Source organism: Malaclemys terrapin, chromosome 22, assembly GCF_027887155.1.
Source record: "Malaclemys terrapin pileata isolate rMalTer1 chromosome 22, rMalTer1.hap1, whole genome shotgun sequence".
Lineage (NCBI taxonomy): Eukaryota > Metazoa > Chordata > Testudines > Emydidae > Malaclemys > Malaclemys terrapin.
The window spans coordinates 19,750,380-19,769,385 of NC_071526.1; positions in this window are offsets into that span (position 1 = coordinate 19,750,380).

Sequence of the window (19,006 nt, forward strand, 5' to 3'; positions counted from 1 at the left end):
TAGCTAGAACAGAAGAGAGAACTTTTTTTCAAACCCTCAAGCAGGATGCACCAAGTCTCATGTTATGTGTTTCATACTTTGTACTTTTGTAGCCATCTGCACATCTTTGGCTCTGTGACTCTTGTTTAGAGACGGACCTTGAGATTACCACTCCAGGATTCTGTCAATGCAAGTTTACATCCAGTGCTGCCTCTGCCCAGATATCAGCACTCCCTGAGCAAATAATTCTGAATGAGTTCCATACATGCTACCGCATCAGTAACCCTGGCACTTGGCAGGCCTTTTAAGCTATCTAATAACTTCAGAAAAAAAGTGAAATATTTGATTGGGAAGGATCAGGGCTGGCACCATTTTAAGACTAGAACTAGAGGCAAACTCTCTGAGCATGGAAGAATATATCACTAGGACAAACTTAAGCACCTGTCTAATACAATAAGATTCCTCTCATTACATGGGGGCCTGAATCTCACACTGGTGCACAGTGAGCATAACAGGGGTGTAAAACACTGTTAGTTGGAGCTGGTAGCACTTTGCTTTGCCTTTGCACTAGTGTAAATGACGACAAAGTGTAAGGCAGGGAGAGTCAGTCCCTAAATTAGAAGCCAACATCCCATTTTGACAACAGTGAACCCAAAGTACATGCTTCGACCAACACCAGGGGCCTGAATCTGACCTGACTTGCCCTGGGAACACCTCCTTTGATCTCCATAAGGTCACTTCTGTTTTACACCAATGGGAGAGAACAGTCAGGACCAAGATATCTATTTTCTTTTGACCTTGGGTACTCCTCGTGTGGAGGGATGTAGGGGATTTAATTTGGGGTGAGAATCTCTGACACCCACTTTGCAAGGTATCATTACAAAGCTTATAATCTACTGAGTGTGGTCATTCGATTTGTATAAATGTATCACTCTTGTATCTGAAACTAGATATATAAAATATAACTCTGAGGGCTATTGTAATTATGCAAAGTGTGGGCCATTAATGGTGGTTTGGAATCTTGATGGCTCCCATAAGCAGGACAATTGTCTGCAGATGGCTCTGTTTTACTTAATGACAGGTTTCAGAGTAGCAGCCGTGTTAGTCTGTATCCGCAAAAAGAACAGGAGTACTTGTGGCACCTTAGAGACTAATAAATTTATTAGAGCATAAGCTTTCGTGGACTACAGCCCACTTTAGTCCACGAAAGCTTATGCTCTAATAAATTTGTTAGTCTCTAAGGTGCCACAAGTACTCCTGTTCTGTTTTACTTGTGAGTCTTCCTTTATACGTGTGTGCTGGCAAGTGGGTAATGAAGTCTTACAGTGACATGTGATCATGTCACCTGAACTGGAATCCATCTTTAACTGCTGCTTTTCCATTGAGAAGGGGAGGAGGGGAACCTAGAGGGACAAAGATATATAAGTGGGTGGAACAGAGAAAAGGGGGAGCCATCATGAGAAATCCCCTAGCTACCACCTGAGCTGGAAGAAGGGCTGTACCGGGGAAAGGATTTTGCCCAGATTAGGAAGGCGTCCAGTCTGTGAAAGAAACTTATTGAAATATCTCTGAGGGTGAGATTTTATCTGTATTCAGTTTTATTACTATATTAGGCTTAGATTTGAGTGTTTTATTTTATTTTACTTGGTAATTCACTTTGTTCTGTCTGTTACTACTTGGAACCATTTAAATTCTACTGTATTTAATAAAATCACTTTTTACTTATTAATTAAGCCAGAGTATGTATTAAACCGGGGGGGGGGGGAGAGGGAAACAGCTGTGCATCTCTCTCTATCAGTGTTATATAGGGCAAACAATTTATGAGTTTATCCTGTATAAGCTTTATACAGGGTAAAAAGGATTTATTTGGAGTTTAGACCCCATTGGGAGTTGGGCATCTGAGTGTTAAAGACAGGAACACGTCTGTAAGTTGCTTTCAGTTAAGTCTGCAGCTTTGGGGCATGTGGTTCAGACCCTGGGTCTGTGTTGGACCAGACGGGCGTCTCTGGCTCAACAAGACAGGGTGCTGGATTTCCAGGCTGGCAGGGAAAGCAGGGGCAGAAGTAGTCTTAGCGCATCAGTTGGCAGTTCGCAAGGGGTTTACTGTGATCCAACCTGTCACAGGAAGCATACAAGAAAAATACTTTAAAAGAAAGCCAGTTGCAAAAATAAAGTCCTCCAATTCCATGCCCAGAAGAACTCAGACTAATAAACACAGTCATGATGAAAGTATCTGCCAAAACCGTCCTGATTTCGTGGTGCACTGAGTGTCTGCCTGGATCACACATGTATTTTCCTAAGTTTCATGAAAATCTCAGAAGTAATGAACAGCTACTGTTTACTTATCTTCATCCAAGTGTTCTCAAGCCATTACTCTTCAGTCACCCTCATGCTTGTGCCCAGATTTGGACTTTTTCTGATAAAGACCAATATCTGTGCACATTATTAAGGCAGACTGGCAACAGCCAAGAGGGCACACAAGTGAGGCCTTCAGATGGATGATAAGGCAGGCGAAATAAATTTCCAGTCCACTAAGTCATCAAGTTTTCTGACAAGGAAAATTTAACTCTTGTATATCTCATAGGACTAATATTTCTTTTACGCAGTGAAGTGCGTCATAAATTGTTTAAACCATTGCAGGTTACACCCAGTGTACAGTGATTCCCAAGCAGCTTTCTCAGTTTTGCATTTCAAGGTGAAGAAATTTAGGTCTCCAAGGTGACAATTATTCAGATATACATAAAGTCTAGACAGCCTGCTGTTTGGTTGGTCCGAAGTTCTGTGTCATGTGTGACATGGCTTCCCCATGCTTGTGTTTTTTCCTGGGAAGTGCCAGTGTATAAGAAATTCATTATTTGCATACCCCTAAACCTCGGAAATAAAATTATCAGACTTTGCCATACTGATCACATAAAAGAGCATGCATTAGCTTTCTCCCCTGATGTCTTAACACAGACATCCCTCTGTCTTTTGCTAAGACTTGGCTGCATCTGTTATCTTGCTGTAACCTTCCCAACCATTGCAAAATGCCAAAGTCCAATGTTCTGAATGCCAGGCAGAGTAGTGCGTCATGGAGCTGCAGGCACAATGTATGTTTCTCTATAGCACTCATTTCCAGCCACAGCCATGAACATTCAGGTCTTTTTTTTCCAGAATTCATTCATCTCACTGGTCTTTGTTCCCTTAATTTTTGTCCAAAACTTGATGAAAAAGTTCCTAACGGGAGAAGATTATGAGTCTGTAAACATCTAATGGCTGCTACATACATTCTACATGTACCTTACCCTTATTACTCCTGGGAGGATTCTGCATCACTGTGCATGTGAAGAATTCACATCCCCTGCAGATTTCTTTGCTTCCCCGCAGAAAAATGACTTTCTGACAGGAAAGCAAAGGGAAGCTGCAAGAGCAGTCATGCACCCCTCCCTGGTGGCACAGGTACATCATTTCAGGCACCCAGTGCAGCCGGCAGAGAGGTAAATAACTGCAGGACTGGGGACACCCCAGCCAGTAGCTCCCAGACCCACCCCAGAAACCTCCCCCAGCTGCAGGAAGCTCAGCATCCTCCCCTGCTTCCTGCCCCTATCGCTCCTCAGCTGCGGGAGAGGGGACACTGTACAGGAAGCTGCTCCCTCATCTGCCCAACCCCATGCATCCGGACCTCCCATACCAGAGACGCCCCCGCCAAGCCTCACCCAGTAGAACCGGAACCCCCCTAGCCCTCCATGCCCGAACCCCACCTCACTGATCCTCAACCCGTGCATCTGGAGCTCCCTGCACCCAGATGTCCTGCCTCCGGATCACCCTCCCACTGAGCTCCCTGCACTCAAACCCCCCACCCTTACAAGCCCCACCACCCTGAGCCCCCACATCCAGAACCCCACACCACTCACCCCCAATTAGATGCACACAGACCTCCACCCACCAAGCCCCACTCTCCCAGCACCCAGACCCCTCTGCTGAGACCCCCCACACCCAGACCCCTCCACTGAGCCCAACCACTTTCACCTGGAAGCCCCTGCAGAGTCCCATTGCCCTTGCACCTGAACGCCCCCCCACGAGCCTCTGTGCATCCAGATCCCCCCACACCTAGACCCCCACTGAGCTGCCTTTGTCTGATTGTCCCACACAGAATCCTCTCACCCCACACCTGGATCCCCCCACACAGAGCCCCTCCACACTTGGATTCTGCCTGGTTGAGCCTGCCTTCCCCACACCTGGTGCAGATGGGCAAGGCCCCAGGGTGTTTCTGGGGCATACCCAGGCCTTGTGCTGTGTCAGGGTCAGCTGCAGCCTCACCACTGAGTCCGTGTCCTTGGGGTTTTGCAGATTTTAAAAATACTGTGTGCATAATTTTAAATTTTTTGGCGCATAATTTTTAATTTTTTGACGCAGAATGCCCTCAAGAATTCCTTATTAGGTCATAAAGAGGAATTCCCCATCTCCATGCCCTAAATCCACACAGAATTTTCCTCAAGCCATAAATCTGCCTCTGCATCAATGCACATGTATAAATTAGGCCTTTATTTCGATAAATCATTTATAGAGTCCACAGCTTGAGTCATGCTGGAATATTGCACGGAAACCTCACTGCACAACCCAGAATGGGACCCCGAGGGTGTATATTCTGAGCTGGGCGATCATATTTATACCTGTTTAATTACCATCCATGTGATCACTCACCACTACACTCTGGTAGATAAAAGCAAACTATGCACAATATGAATCTGAACTTGAACCTGACTAACTGAAGAGATTGGCTATAAAAGATCTGTGGCAATACCTCATCCTGCAATATGTGTTGGTGCCAGCAGCAGCAGCAGAACCCCAAAACAAAAGCACTGGTGAAAATATTGCATCCATCCCAACCACTGATATTTGGAAAACATAAAAAACAAATGAGAGTTTCAATGGATTTGACTCTTTTATAGCCCATGTTACAAGTCATCCTGAAAATCAGTTTTCTATAGAAAAAATGACATGCTAATTAACTCCCTGGACTGTCTAATGAGTTTAGCATGTTACAGCCTCCCTGAAAATACTGATTTATTTTGTAGCTGCTTTAAGTTTCAGCTCAAGAAAATAAGGGTCCAATTCTTCTCTCACACTGGTGTAAATTAGGAACAGTGCCTTTGAAGTCAATAGAATTATACTGCTGTGAAACTGAGAGGAGAATCAGAACCCAAATCTCTAGTTACATTTAAGATTCAGAATTTAAAAAACAACAAAACGCAGCTCAATAATAATTAGAGCCGAGGAGGCAAGGGAAGCTCAGAAACAAATGCGTATTGTACATCTCTGAAAGGTTTGTCCAGCCTCCTGCAAGTATATGGCATATCTGCTGTCACTTGAGAATCAGGCAAAAGGTTCTTCACAAGCTGTGAAGGACATCTGTTCTTCATTCATCTAGGGTTATTTCTGTATTTGTTTACATATTTAAAGCAGGGTAAAGCCTTCCAGGTAACGCTGCAAGTCAGATGCCAGCTGGAACCTCACTAGCACCTGCTAAAAATCTTGCCTTCCTGCTCTAAAAACCTGAATGTTTTGAAAGCACAAGTGACACTAAAACACTCGGGAAAATAAGATGACCACGGCTGTGTGCCGAGAGGATTACGAAAGAATTCTACAGATAATCTGATGGGAAAACTGGGACCAACAGGCATGCTCTGCGTGGAGGAGGAAAGCTGGAGAGGTGCCTTAGTGGAGAAGGACATAAATATCTCCATAGCCCTTATGGCAATTAAGGAGTCACAGGCCATGATTCCTGCACAAATAAGTGAACTATGAGGTGACGTCTCAGCCGTAAATAGGACCAACACCACAGATATTTTGAGAGAGCAGTGCAGTGGGTCAGCAGTATCGCAGGCAGGGAGAATGAGACGATGCTGGCTACTTGAAACAGAGGGCTTAGCGAACAGAGGCAGCACAACAACCTTTGACTCACTGGGTTACAGTGGGTGCAATGGGCGAACACGCACCCGAGAAAGAGCCTGAGCAACTCACTGACACCCTGATTCTCAGCTGCTGGAAGTGCAAAGCCATCTGGGGCAGCAAGCAGCACCTAATGAGAGTGAAATTCCTCAGACACACAAAAAAAGGGCATGTTCTTCCAGAAGCAGAAAGATACAGAGTGGGGAGGTGATAAAGTTACATAGGAAATCTGTGCCAGAGGCAGAACCCAACCTCCTGACTATTATCCACTGGAGTGTGCTGCTTCCTGATCATAGAGAAATACCTGGCCAAGCTGACTGGTAGATGGCTAGTGTCACCATGGGAGACAGCATTATGGACCCTGGGTCACAATTTATGAACCAACTACCTATTCCATGTGGCCCCCATTCTGCATCTCACAAACATTAATGCATTTACCCTCTCAGCAACAGTGACAAAGAGAAGTTTTATGATCCCATTTTACAGATGGGAAATGAGGCATAGAGAGGCGAACCGTGAGGGGGTAATCAGGGCCGGCTCTGGCTTTCTGGCCACCCCAAGCAAAAAAACAAAAACAAAAACAAAAAAACCCTGTGGCGGCCAGAACAGCAAAGCGAAAAAAACAAACCTGCCCTGCAGATGTGGGGAGGGGGAGGGAGCGGGGGAGAGAGAGAAGGGGGGCGGCCAGGGCTTCAGCAGGCCCCTCCCACCGTGCCCCCTGCCAGGAGGGCTCCGCACCGCTCCGGTCTGCTGGGAGGAAAGGACGAGGACTGTCCTGCCGGGCTTGCTGCAGGGCGCTCCCGTCCTCCATGCCACTGCCCCCTACAGGGCGGCCGGAGCGGAACAACAACAACAACAAAAAGCGGCCATGCCGCCCTAGGATTGGGCGGAATGCCGCCTCCTACAAGCTGCCGCCCCAAGCACCAGCTTGCTCGGCTGGTGCCTGGAGCCGGCCCTGGGGGTAATTCCCAGCTTGAGGAGACATACTCACGCTAGCTCTGACTGAGCTAGTGACTACAAATAACGTCGTTGCGGTGGTGCAAGCGATGGGAAGGGCTAGCCGTCCTGAGTACATGTCTAGTGTCCCTGATGGGGATGTACGCAGGGCAGCTAGCCCGCCAGCTACTCCCACTGCAATGGTCACACTATTTTCAGCTCTCCTGGAGCTGGGGGTGTATAATACCAGAGTCTGTGGTAGAGCTGAAAATTAAATCCACTGCCTTAGCCACAAGGCCACCCTTCCTCCCAAAGCCAAAAACTCCACAGCCGTTGTGCTGAACACCAATAATGTCTTATAAATCCATCCCATGTGTTTCCCTTCTAAAATGTAAAAAACCTTCACATAATACCAAAAGAAAGAAAGGGTGCAGTGGGCAGGCTCTGATCCCAGAGTCCTGCAGGGTTAGGGACGCAGGTCTATCTCCCCCAGGGCCTGAGCTGACTGCCAGTCAGCAACCACAAGCGCAGCGCCACTGCAGGTAAGAAGAGATGGACTGGGAGGACTTTAAACTCTGCATGTTTTACAATGGATCAGTCTGAAGTTCCTAGGACAGATGGCTGTGTAATTGTGATGCACTGGAAGATGCACAGTGCTCAATGGCCCTCGAATTTCTTCCTCCTGCAGGGTGTAAAGGATCAAATTAATGTTTGTGCAATGGATTGCATTAGGGAATTTGTGAGAGTGCAGCATGGCTCAGGACCTGCTCTGCATTCCCTACTTCTTTATGCACCTATATGTATGTCTCTGTATCTGCTTTTCTATTTAGCAGCCTTTAGAAAGGTGTTAATGCCACATTTAGAAGAAGCCAGGCTTCTGAAACCTGCGTGAAATACTCAAACAAGGGAACAAAGGCAGGCTAATGCTGAACCTCACTAGGCCTCACTGGGTCTCATCCTGGGACCATGCAAACAGTGCTGTCGTGGGGCAGCCGCACAACAACCATAGCAACAAATCTGGGCTTTCATTAAAACAAGGAGGAGGGATGACAGTAGCAGGGGCCTCCTGGGGAAGCACAGGGATTTGGAAGGAACGAAACTGGCATTATCTCTTGGTGGAAGGAGGTGAAAAAGAAATTAAGGAAAATGAATCCCCCTCCCCCTGCCTGGGGGTGATTCTGCCCAGATGCCATATGAACACCCAGATGAAGACATTTACTCATCACACAAGAACAGTTCATAAGCACACTATAATTCTAGGTCTGGGCAACATTCCTGATGTCCACAGATGAAAATCAGGAATTCCCCAATTTGTTCTTGTGCAAAATTTTACAACAGAACATCCTAGGCCTGTTCATCAGTGAAATCGGTGACATTTTGCCCTGAGAGCACATGGAAAAACTGCCGTGGGTGCCAGTGAAAGGGAAAAGCAACAAAGTGCAGATCTCCTCACCTCTGAGAAGAAACTACAAGATGCTTCGCTTCCTTAGAAACAAGGTTGAGAATGTGATTTTTTCCCCCACCAAAAGTGAGTTGTTCTTGTTGTCACAAAATTACAACTTGAGCCTGCAGAGAGGGGGATTTAGAACCTCAGCTGTAATGTCACCTTCTGACTATGATACAGCAGCACACACTGAATATGCAGTGATGTGCCTGGTGCATCACAATATGGCCCACAAAATGGAGCTAGCTGCATGCTCTCCATCTCCGGAGTTCATTTAGTTGTTTGTTTCTCCACCTGATAGTGAAAGTAAGGCTATAACCATCCTCAGCTGGTGTCAGGAGTATTCAATAACTACCAATGTTCTTGTATATGTTAAAAGTCTGTTATGCAAGCTGTCTGCAGTGTTGTTGTAGCCATACTGATCCCAGGATATTAGAAAGACAAGGTGGGTGAGGTAATAGCTTTTAGTGGACCAACCTCTGTTGATGAAAGAGAGAAGCTTTAGAACTTACACAGAGCTCTTGTCTCCCCAATAGAAGTTGGTCCACTACAAGATGTTACCTCAGCCACCTTGTCTCTCTGTTCTGCAGCCTCGATGTCTTCTTACTTATTGGTAGGTTCACACAAGCAGAGTCCCCAGAATAACAATGCAAGCACAAGCTCAGTAAACAAAAGACCACAACTATTATCTGAAGAGGATATAGAGGCAGCTCTGTTCCCGCCCCAGGTGTTGCAGTTACCAAAAAGTTCCCCTTTATTCTAGAAGCAGGCAGAACAGTCACCCCCGTGCTTCCTCTCAGAGATATTTCCTGAGACAGGTGTCTTTCCCACCTGGAGCAGCCACATCCCTTTGGGGCTCCCTGTGGGTGTGTGCCAGGAAACTCCCTCTCACCCAGCCAGCACAGTGACTATTACAGCTCTTCCCACTCCTGACATGCTCTCTGCAGCCTGGTCCTTAGCCCATCTATGCACATCATCAGAGAGGGTGGAGTTTGTTGTGTTTCCCTGTCTCGTTATTTATGGAACACATGGCCAGATGAATTCTGCGCTTGCTTTCTCCACTGATTCAGATAGTTAATGATTCTCACAGACAGCACACCTGGCAACTCCATGTTTGTGCTGCATCATATACCCAGTGCATCACAGTGTAGAGAGGGATTCCTTCCTGGGCCTGTTGCCAAAGACACACCATTAAATAGCCTCTTGTTACCAGCAACAGGTTTTGTTGGATTAATAGAACAATTATTGACAACTACATTATTAGCTTTTATGTTATTAAACCTCCCTCTTCCGAGGGACTGGTAATTACAGCCTCATTGTCTGGCGAGCCTCAGTGACGCCGGAGCTGGGGGTAATATCCAGCCAGAATGGGAATGACTTTAGGCTCACCACACTTGGAGGCATCTTTCAGCCCCCCAGCCAAAGAACCAGTGAGGCAGCAGGAGCCTCCCCCAGTCCCAGTCCCAGCTGCAGAGACTATGGGCAGGCTGCCTAACACACACCAGAAGGTTCTTTAGAGAAGAACGGACGTGCCTTGCCAGCTCCCAAATCCAGGCAGCAGCACTGGCAGGAGAGAAAGGCCACCCAACTGCACCTAAAGATATCACAGGCCACTGGGGTGTAGGAGAAGGTCACCAGGCCTCACATCCTGATGTCACCAGGTCCAAGGTTGGCTTGGGGGACTAGAGGGCATCTCCCCAGTCCATTATCCTTCTTGTCTATTTGGATGGGGGATGCATTTCTGTTAGCAGCTCAGGGCAACAGTTTGATAAGAAATTGGTAGGCTATTTAATAAAAGCAATTTGACCGAGGACTACGAGCTGCACCCACTTAAATCTGACTCATCTGCACACACTAAAAACTCTTTGTTAAAAAGCAATTTCCAACCCATAAATGTGGGGAGACAAACTTGTTTAGCTCTTTCTTGGATGAACTGGGCAATTCTGACAAACTCACCTTCCTAAATATCTTTCCTTCCCCATACTAGCCAACCCTCCCTCCTATACACATCCTCTTCCCGCAGAATAGCCTGATACAGAGGATAGGCCCCGCTGCCCATTTCTCTCTTGTGCACTAATTAAGAGACAACTGTTAAACACAAAGCAAGAGGATTAATAAGAATTACTGCTCTTGTTGAATTCATCTCGGCGAAAGTGCCGGGACCACAGCGCGTAGCAGAGATGGGTCTGGAAATTCTAATTTGGGGGAGGGAGGTTGTTTTTACTTCACAGTAATAAGCTCTGCAACCTACTAGCAGCAGCATGGCTGCATCCGAATCTTTTAATTCCCCCAGCTCCAAACAATGGGTAGGAGAAAGGCCCTGCTCCAGTCCGTTCTGAGACTTTAATGACCATTCAAAGGCAAGCAGAGGTTTGAATCTCTGAGCTGTGCGGTGTCATTGGCACAGGAGAAGCAGCCCATTTCTTTTAAGTAAAATGTTGCTGGGAACTCATTGCTTCAGCAATTACCTCTGCAACACATTGTTTCCTCAACCCCATTAACATGTCAGATCATGGCAGTGCTTGACATCCAAACACGCCTTGGAGGGCTGCAATTCAATTTAAGGATCACCTCCTCTGAACAAGCCAACCTGCAGATTTCACCAAATCGGAGAGAAATTCTCAGGGCACACTTTGATCATGCTGCTTCCTAAATTAAAAACAAAATTGTAAGTGTTAAACATCTTTAACAAGTCATTAAACCTCAGCCATAATCCAGGAAGAGTCCCTTAATGAGTAATGACATATGTTGTGAAGGCAGTTATCTCCTAATGTTAGATGCTGAGATGGTGCGATGAAATGGCACAGTGTTCAAAAGGGATGTATCATCACTAATGAGAGGATAATTCGAAGCTGTTCTACTGAGAGCCCTGGAGGAGAATTCCTATCGCTGCTGGAGGGGGAAGGATGTGGCTCTCTCCATCTTCTCATGTACCTTAAAGAGGAATGGGAGGCAAAGGCATTTCTCTGAATGGGCAGAACAAGGAGCTGGCTGTAGGGGTGCTATGGGCTGCTCTGACGAGAGGGAGTGACAGTCAATGTGCTTGGTCAGTAAAAGATGTAGTGGAAGTGCCAGTTACCCTCTGCCCACATAGGCTGCCCTCTTCCTCCCCCCAAAGGAGCTCCTAGAGCAAGTTAGTTACATCCCTTTGTTCCCCTCCCCAGCTGACTGCTGGTGACATCCCAGGCACAATGGCATGTCCATGAAAGGGAGGGTATGGCGGTGGCTGTAATGGAGCTCACAAAGGGATGAGAGACATCAGGGGCTCAGAGAGGTGACAAGTTCCCAGGAAGGGAGCAGCACATTGAATGGCACAAAGGATCCAGATTCCTCTTTCATGAAAAAGCTCAGAAATCACTTGAACACTGGGCCTTTTAATTTCCATTCCTCTCCATTCCTTGGAGCAGTTTCCTATTAACTTCTTGTGGCTGCCCAGGGCAGAATACCGCCGTCTGTCCAATGGGGACCAGAGTGAGCAGTGGGGATGGGGGTCTGCAGTGCAGGTGACAAGAAGGTCTCAGTGGTGAGGAGAGGGAGAAAGTGGGGGTAGCATCTCCATGCACAAAAGTTGGTAGTGGGAGGAGCTGGGAGGCTGGGACCCCTTTCTTATGAACAAGGTTTCTCCTTTTGCTTTCTCTCTAGATTTGCCTTCACATTTTCATTTAAAGAGCATTCTATCAATGAAGACAGGTTGGGTAGGGAGATAAGGAGAGGTCTGGTCTAGGCACAAGAACTCCTGTGTGCCCATCCTGGCTCTGCCACTGACTTGCTGCGCGACCTGGGCCAAGTCACTTCCTCTCTCTGTGCCTCTGTTCCCCCAGCCATCCACTGTGTTTAATGGTACTGAGCTACTTCCCAGTGGTTGTGAGCATTAAGGGATTAATTGTTGCAAAGTGCCCTATATTCTTTGAATCGTATTGGTCTTTCTCAGATAACTCTTTGCTGTAGACAGCGTGTCTGTTTGGTTCTGAATATTCGCTGCAGTACAATGCTCAGTCCCAAGTTTTCAGCCAGGAAATGTATCTATTTATAAATACTAAACAGAAGCGACTTGGACTTTTTAAGAGCAAAACCAAAATCCTTCAAGCAACGAACACCCCACAAAGCAAAGAAAATTAGCTCACTAGAAATGTTCCAGCACCACTTGGGGTCTGGCCTGAAGCCACAAAGCCAAGGAAGTCAGCAGAGGCCAAACACCAGCCTAACTCCCCTGCCGGCATCTCAGGGGACCTCACAGACAGCTACAATACCAACAATGCACGTGGCACCACAGAGCAGAGCAAGGGGGAGCTGCAGCTGCTACACAGAATTTCCCAACTTTTGTTGGTTTAGGACAAAATCTTCACTTGCTTCTGTCTGAGCTTTTCCTGGTGTAGCTGTTCCTGCAACTACAGCCTCTAGCAGCCAAACAACAGCTTTTCTCATTTACATCTCAGAATGAACAGATAACTGAAAAGTTGCATATCAGGAGCCGGCCTTGGTTTAAAGAACTAGCCACATGTGAAAGCCACTGCACTGTCTGCATGTGCAGGGCACTAGGTGTGGTTTTCTGTTACACCTATTTCACTGGTGAAAAAAACGTAATTTATTTTTTAGCTGTAATGTTTTGTTTTGTTGTTCCTTTCAGATTAAAGAGCTGTCTTGGGGATAGTGAGGGAGAGGGGATAGCCTTACACATCTCAGCCCATCTCTGCTCCGCATCATCACCTTCAAAAGAAAGACATTTAAATAATATTCAGGTTGTGACTAAGATGTGCTGCTGTGAAAATGAAAGGCATGGCCCCAGGAATGGAGGGAAAAGGGTCTGATTTCCTCGCTCTTGTCATTTTGTCACAACTTTAGCATTGCAGACACTTGGGGACAGGGAGGGGTTTGTTTCAGAGATTTATTTACAAAGAGGAAAAAATCTTTTGTGAAGACAAGAATCATTGTTTACTTGGGAAACTCTAACAACTCCTTACTGGGTAAGATCTTGCACAGGCTTTTCAATTGAAAATATTGTAAATATGATCTGGTTGGGTCTTTGCTTTATAAATTGCATACGATGGGATCTGCCCAAAGTTGGGACGAGATGGAGCAGCTGTTATTGGACAGAAATAACTCAAAGTAGAAGACGTACCTGAATTTTTGGGAGGAGGGGAGTGGTTTAAAAACACATGAAAATGTTGGTGAATATCCATAGAATTAATTATTCCCAATGTTTATTAATTAAAAGAATTTTAATGATTTTGTTTCTCTGATTAAAGTGAGCAGCATTCACTAAAATCACTACAATCTAGGGCTCTGGCATTTCTGTATTGATTGATTTATTGCTTTGCACTGGAAGGGGGGTTCGGTAAGTTAAGATGAACACACTCTGCTCTGACGCTCTGGGCTACATTGCAGGGGAAGGCGGGGGACTCCCTGAAGCAGAGATTGAAGGGGTGGGGAGCAGATTCAAAAGAGAAGGGGGAGACTATCTCCTTCCCTGCCCCACACCATTAAACACAAGTCCTAGAGACAGAAAATATTATTGAATATATAAAACTGACAGTCTCTATAAACCCCTCTGAGATCAGCTGTGTTTGCAATACAGTACTTAGCTAGTACTTAGTACTTATCAGTTGTGAAATTATGTTATTTTGTTCTTTGTCCTTTTTTCCTTGTGCTGCTTTGGATCATCTATAAAATATTTTTTAAATATTCTATTCTACAGAGATTCTAGGGAGTCCCCAAGCAGCATTTGTAAATACCTTTTGTAATGCTGGGGTCTGGTGACAAAACATTTTACTTATTATCAATATTAAATGCATCCCTCCCTCCACCCACTCTTGCCCCCCTTCCAATGTGCTGAGAAATGCAAATCAGATGAGTAACATTTCAGAGTGAGATGCACCTCTACCCCGATATAATGCGACCTGATATAACACGAATTCTGATATAACGCGGTAAAGCAGCGCTCCGGGGGGGCTGGGCTGCGCATCCGGCGGATCAAAGCAAGTTCGATATAACGCAGTTTCACCTATAACGCAGTAAGATTTTTTGGCTCCCGAGGACAGCGTTATATCGCAGTAGAGATGTACTGCCATTGGGCTGATGCAGTTCTGGCTTCTGCCTAGTCATTTAAGTTTCTAGGTCTAGGGCACCAGCTCCAGGAGAGAGGACTCACCAGGTGTGACAGGAAGGCAGGGCTTGAGCAAGGTGCACTCACTGGTATTGCTGTTGTTATTACTGCAGGGCCCTCTGAGAAAGCCTTTTGCTTGGCCTATGTGAATCAGGGGATTTTTTTTTTTGGTGGGGAGCAAGGGGAAGCTGATTGCAGGAAGGACTAGGGGGCCTCCTCACCCCAGCCCTTCAGTCACACTGCCAGACTTTCCTTAGCTCCAAAAAATATTAAAGTTAAAAACCCCTTCTTCCAAGTCCAAATACAAAATGGAGAGTTAACAGGCAAGTCAGAGATGTCAATGATAAAATTTTATTTTATCACCACTTTTCTCCTGAGATGCCAATCTGAGCTCTCTCCTCACAGAGGAGGAAAGCTGACAAAGGGTAACATGACTGATCCCTGGAAATGGGGTGCTGTTCCTCATGAAACATTTCTCTCTAATGCCTCACACCTGAGCATGCCAAAGCACCGTAGGACTATTGATTTCTGAGCCTCACACCACACCTGTGACACAAATAGTGCTATCCTCATATTATAAAGGGGAAAATGTCCAGGATCACACAGCAAGTCACTGGCAGAGTATGGAAGAGAACCCAGGACTCCAGGTTCCCAGCCCCATGCTCTGATTTTCCCAAAACTGTCAACAAGGATGAACGTGTATCCCCCTTTGTGTCCAGCTTGGCTGCTTCTATGCTGACATGATTCCCAGCAGTGGGGCACAAAGGCTACGGTGACTCCCAAGCAAGTAATACTAGACAATGGGGTTTTGAGCTGAACTACAAAGATGATTTCAGGAAAGAAAGAAGTGAAAAAGCAAATATGAAAGAGTCCAATTTCCAGCCCTGAGTGGAATTACAAAAAACATGTCAGAATCTCCCTGCCTGACAGGTCAGGCAGGCATCTGGCTGAGATCCTCATTAATTTTCACTCTTCCAAACCACTATGCACAAAAAGGGCAAAAGGTTTTCTTCAGTATCTTTTGACAGAGCTCTCTTAAAATGAGTTGTCTGTAATTCTTTGAGATAATCTCTAGTTAAATATTTTAAATAGAATATGATTTTTATATAAAATTGTGAGATACAGTCCCAGAATATTAACTACCAGGGAATCCAAAATTGTACAAAAGCCTAGAAACAGATAAGAATGGAACAGTCTGAGCAGAACAGGGGACCTTGGTTCCCTTTTCTCCTCCCACCTGAGCAGCTGAAAACTGTGATAAGAGTCCTCCTCTTGGCTATCACATTAATGACTGGCATGGTGGCAGAGCCGAATTCTGTTTACTGTGCTTGTTAAACCCTCTGTGATCAGGGGTTGGGATAGCCTTGCTGCCAGAATTAAGAGAGCAAAACAGAAAAAAGTCACTAGGGACTGAGATAGTCCTGAGCCCTCTTAGCTCTCAGAGGATTGATGGGTTCTAGGGCTTCCCAGATCTACATCACATTCATGTCTAACTAATATTTTGTTTCATCCAAAAACCTGCAGGCTGAAAGAAGATGACAGAACTGATTGAGTTAAAAACTGCAGTTTCTAGGATTCGGGACGATGGCTTGAAACTCACCAACTCCACCCTCAAACCAAGGACCAAAAAGTTCCGGTCTCAGGTTCTCTTTTTTCCGGCTGCCTGAGTTCCCAGTGTCCTAGTTGAGTGCCCTACTTTACACATGGGAGCGCACCCCTTCGCTCACTGCTTGGTGTACAGCTTTCACCCCCCCTGTAGTGTAACAGCAGGGGGGCTTAAACACTCACAGGGGCAGAAAAAAGGACAAGAAAACCGCCTTTGTTCCAGGCAGACAGTACAAGGTCACGTTACTATGGCAGCATCAACCATTTCCTCTCATTCTAGCTAGTGGTTCAACTTTGCCCACGGTTTATTCCCTGGGAAGCCTAATCCAGAGTTCAGGTTTGTATGTGTGAGGTTAGGGGTCAACAGGGATAGAACAATGGCCCAGTCAAAAGAAAAGAAAGCTATGATATAGTAGAATCAAAGAGCTGCTTCACCAATTGCAGTTTGCAGGCTTGGGCAGGGCAGTGGGAATCCATTCTCTCACACTGGCCTAAAGTTCTTGATTTAACTATTTTGTTTTCAGTGTACAGAATTCCTGAATGACAGTCGGGACGACACCCGAGCAGCAAGCGAGGGACGGAGACAGAGTGCAGATGAGGGAAGTGAACGCCGTTTGTACCACATCAGAAAGTTCAAAGGATAGATTTGCTGACCACATATGTTATGAAGTAATAGCTTAATTATCTTTATGTGTAAAACTCTTAAACTGTTGCAATTATCTTTCTATACCATCCTTCAAAAGTTTTGAGAGTAATTTATAACAGGACAGAATCAGTCTATCTATACACTGCTAAAAAAGAAAGAATGTGCACGAGGCAGGACAGGATTGACTTTCTAGGAGAATATATATATATTTAAAGTCATCATTGTGCACAAGATACATGTGAATGGAAAGGCATACATTTCAGTGAACAGGAAGAGCAAACCTGCCACACCACACAGTAAAATATGTTTAACAGAGCAGAGGAGGGGAGGGCTGTTGTTACAATAATCAGTTCTATACATTTTAAACCAAAAGAATGAAATGTGTTTTGTTTTTTATTTTGCTTTCAGCGCCTCTTTCAGCTTATTTGTATATATTTCCCTTTCCCAGGTATTGTTTCCTTTATATTCCAGTTATAATTGTCTATCCCATATAATCACTCACTTGTTAATTTAGGGTGGCAGTCAGTCAGCCTGTATAATTTGTGTATGTCACATAAAGATCCAGGAAAGGGGGCCCAGAATTGATGTTTCCATAGGTAAATATGTTGGAAAATGCTATTGAGGTGACTGACCTCACACTTGGTAAGGCAACTCCCACCCTTTCATGTATTTATACCTGCTCCTGTATTTTCCACTCCATGCATCTGATGAAGTGGATTCTAGCCCACGAAAGCTTATGCCCAAATAAATTTGTTAGTCTCTAAGGTGCCACAAGTACTCCTGTTCTTTTTGCGGATACAGACTAACACTGCTGCTACTCTGAAATGAGTACCACAGTTAAATGAGTACCACAGACTGCATTACACCAATTGGTACATCTCTAGTAAGAAATGTCAGTAATGCAATTGGTACCCTAAGATATATTAATATTAGATATGGTCTAAGTTTTTTCTTTAATTCTGTAAAAATGACTTCATTTTATATTTTAATTTTGGTAAAAAATTTCCATTTTTAAAAGAAAAAACAGAAACCAAAACTGTCAGTAAAAAAAACGCAGTTTTAACTAAATAAAATATGATTTTAAAAAAATTAAAATGTTTTTCAAAAACTGAAAACTCTGGTTTTCAGTTTTGGTTAAAACTGACACGTTAATGGTTTTTTTTTTAAAAACAACTCCCTCCCGCCTCCCCCCAAAATGTCTCTCATAAAACAATTACCCCTTTTTGACCAGGTCTAGTTTATGTACACATTTAATGACTGCACTGTGTCTTCTGGCTCATGAAATCCACATGGATATGCATTTCAGTATCCCCAGCGCAGGTACATTTAACATAAGGAAAGAACATTAAAAGGGGACCATTATAAGGAATCAGAAGTAAAATCTGTGGGTTCAGAGGCTCTGGGCCAGATTGTTCTTTACCCTGTCAGAATTGTTTAGTTGTCAGAAAGAAAACACCATCAGTAGGAGTTACCCATTGTTTATAATCATTTTTTGTGACCTATCCCCTTGTCTCCACATCCACAAATCCCCCATGTGGACCTCAAACCCTCGTTTCCATCTCTGCATCCCCACTTTACAGATGGCAGCCTGGAAGTGTGACACATGTGTGAAGAAATCAGAATACACACATGCATCACCAAGAAGGCACATCCTGTCCAGAGCTGACAGACAGGTGGGGCCAGTTTACAGAGGGGGAAGCCCCACCCCCATAAAGCCATTGTAGGAGCTTGTGCTTGGTGATTTTCCCTCAGCAAGAGTGAAAGTGATGCAGGACAATGGGAGGCAGGGAGAAGGTCAAAGTTCAAATTCAGTTTGCTGCATCACTTAGCTGCAACCCACACATTACCCTTGTGATCAGCAGTGCTGGCTGCCACAAAAAGAGGGCCCATGGAATGGGGGACAAGGGACAAGACGTGACAGCCTGGGAAAACAGCACAACAAAACAGACACCAAAAATAGGATTAAAATAGGAAACAATCAGCATCTCTGAGGGCAAGTTGGCTTGTGTTTCACTGTTCTCTCCACTGTGATCCAGAGAATTAACTAAGGGGAACCCTGGATTCCAAAAGCAACATAGAAACTGCAATACAGATCACACCAGGCATCCATCTAGTCCAGTACCCTGTCTCTCAGTGGCCAATGGCAAATGATTCAGACTGAGGAAGGTGCATGAGACAACTCTGGACAATTATAGAATAAACTACCCCCAGGGGAGGTTTCTTCTTAACCCTGTCATCTAGTGCCCTGAAATCTGGGGTTTTAAATCTCTTCCAATCTGCTCCTGCTGCTTCTTTTTTTAAATAATCCTATCAAATGTCACTGTGGATGCTCTCCTCATCCACCCAAAACGCACCTCACTGA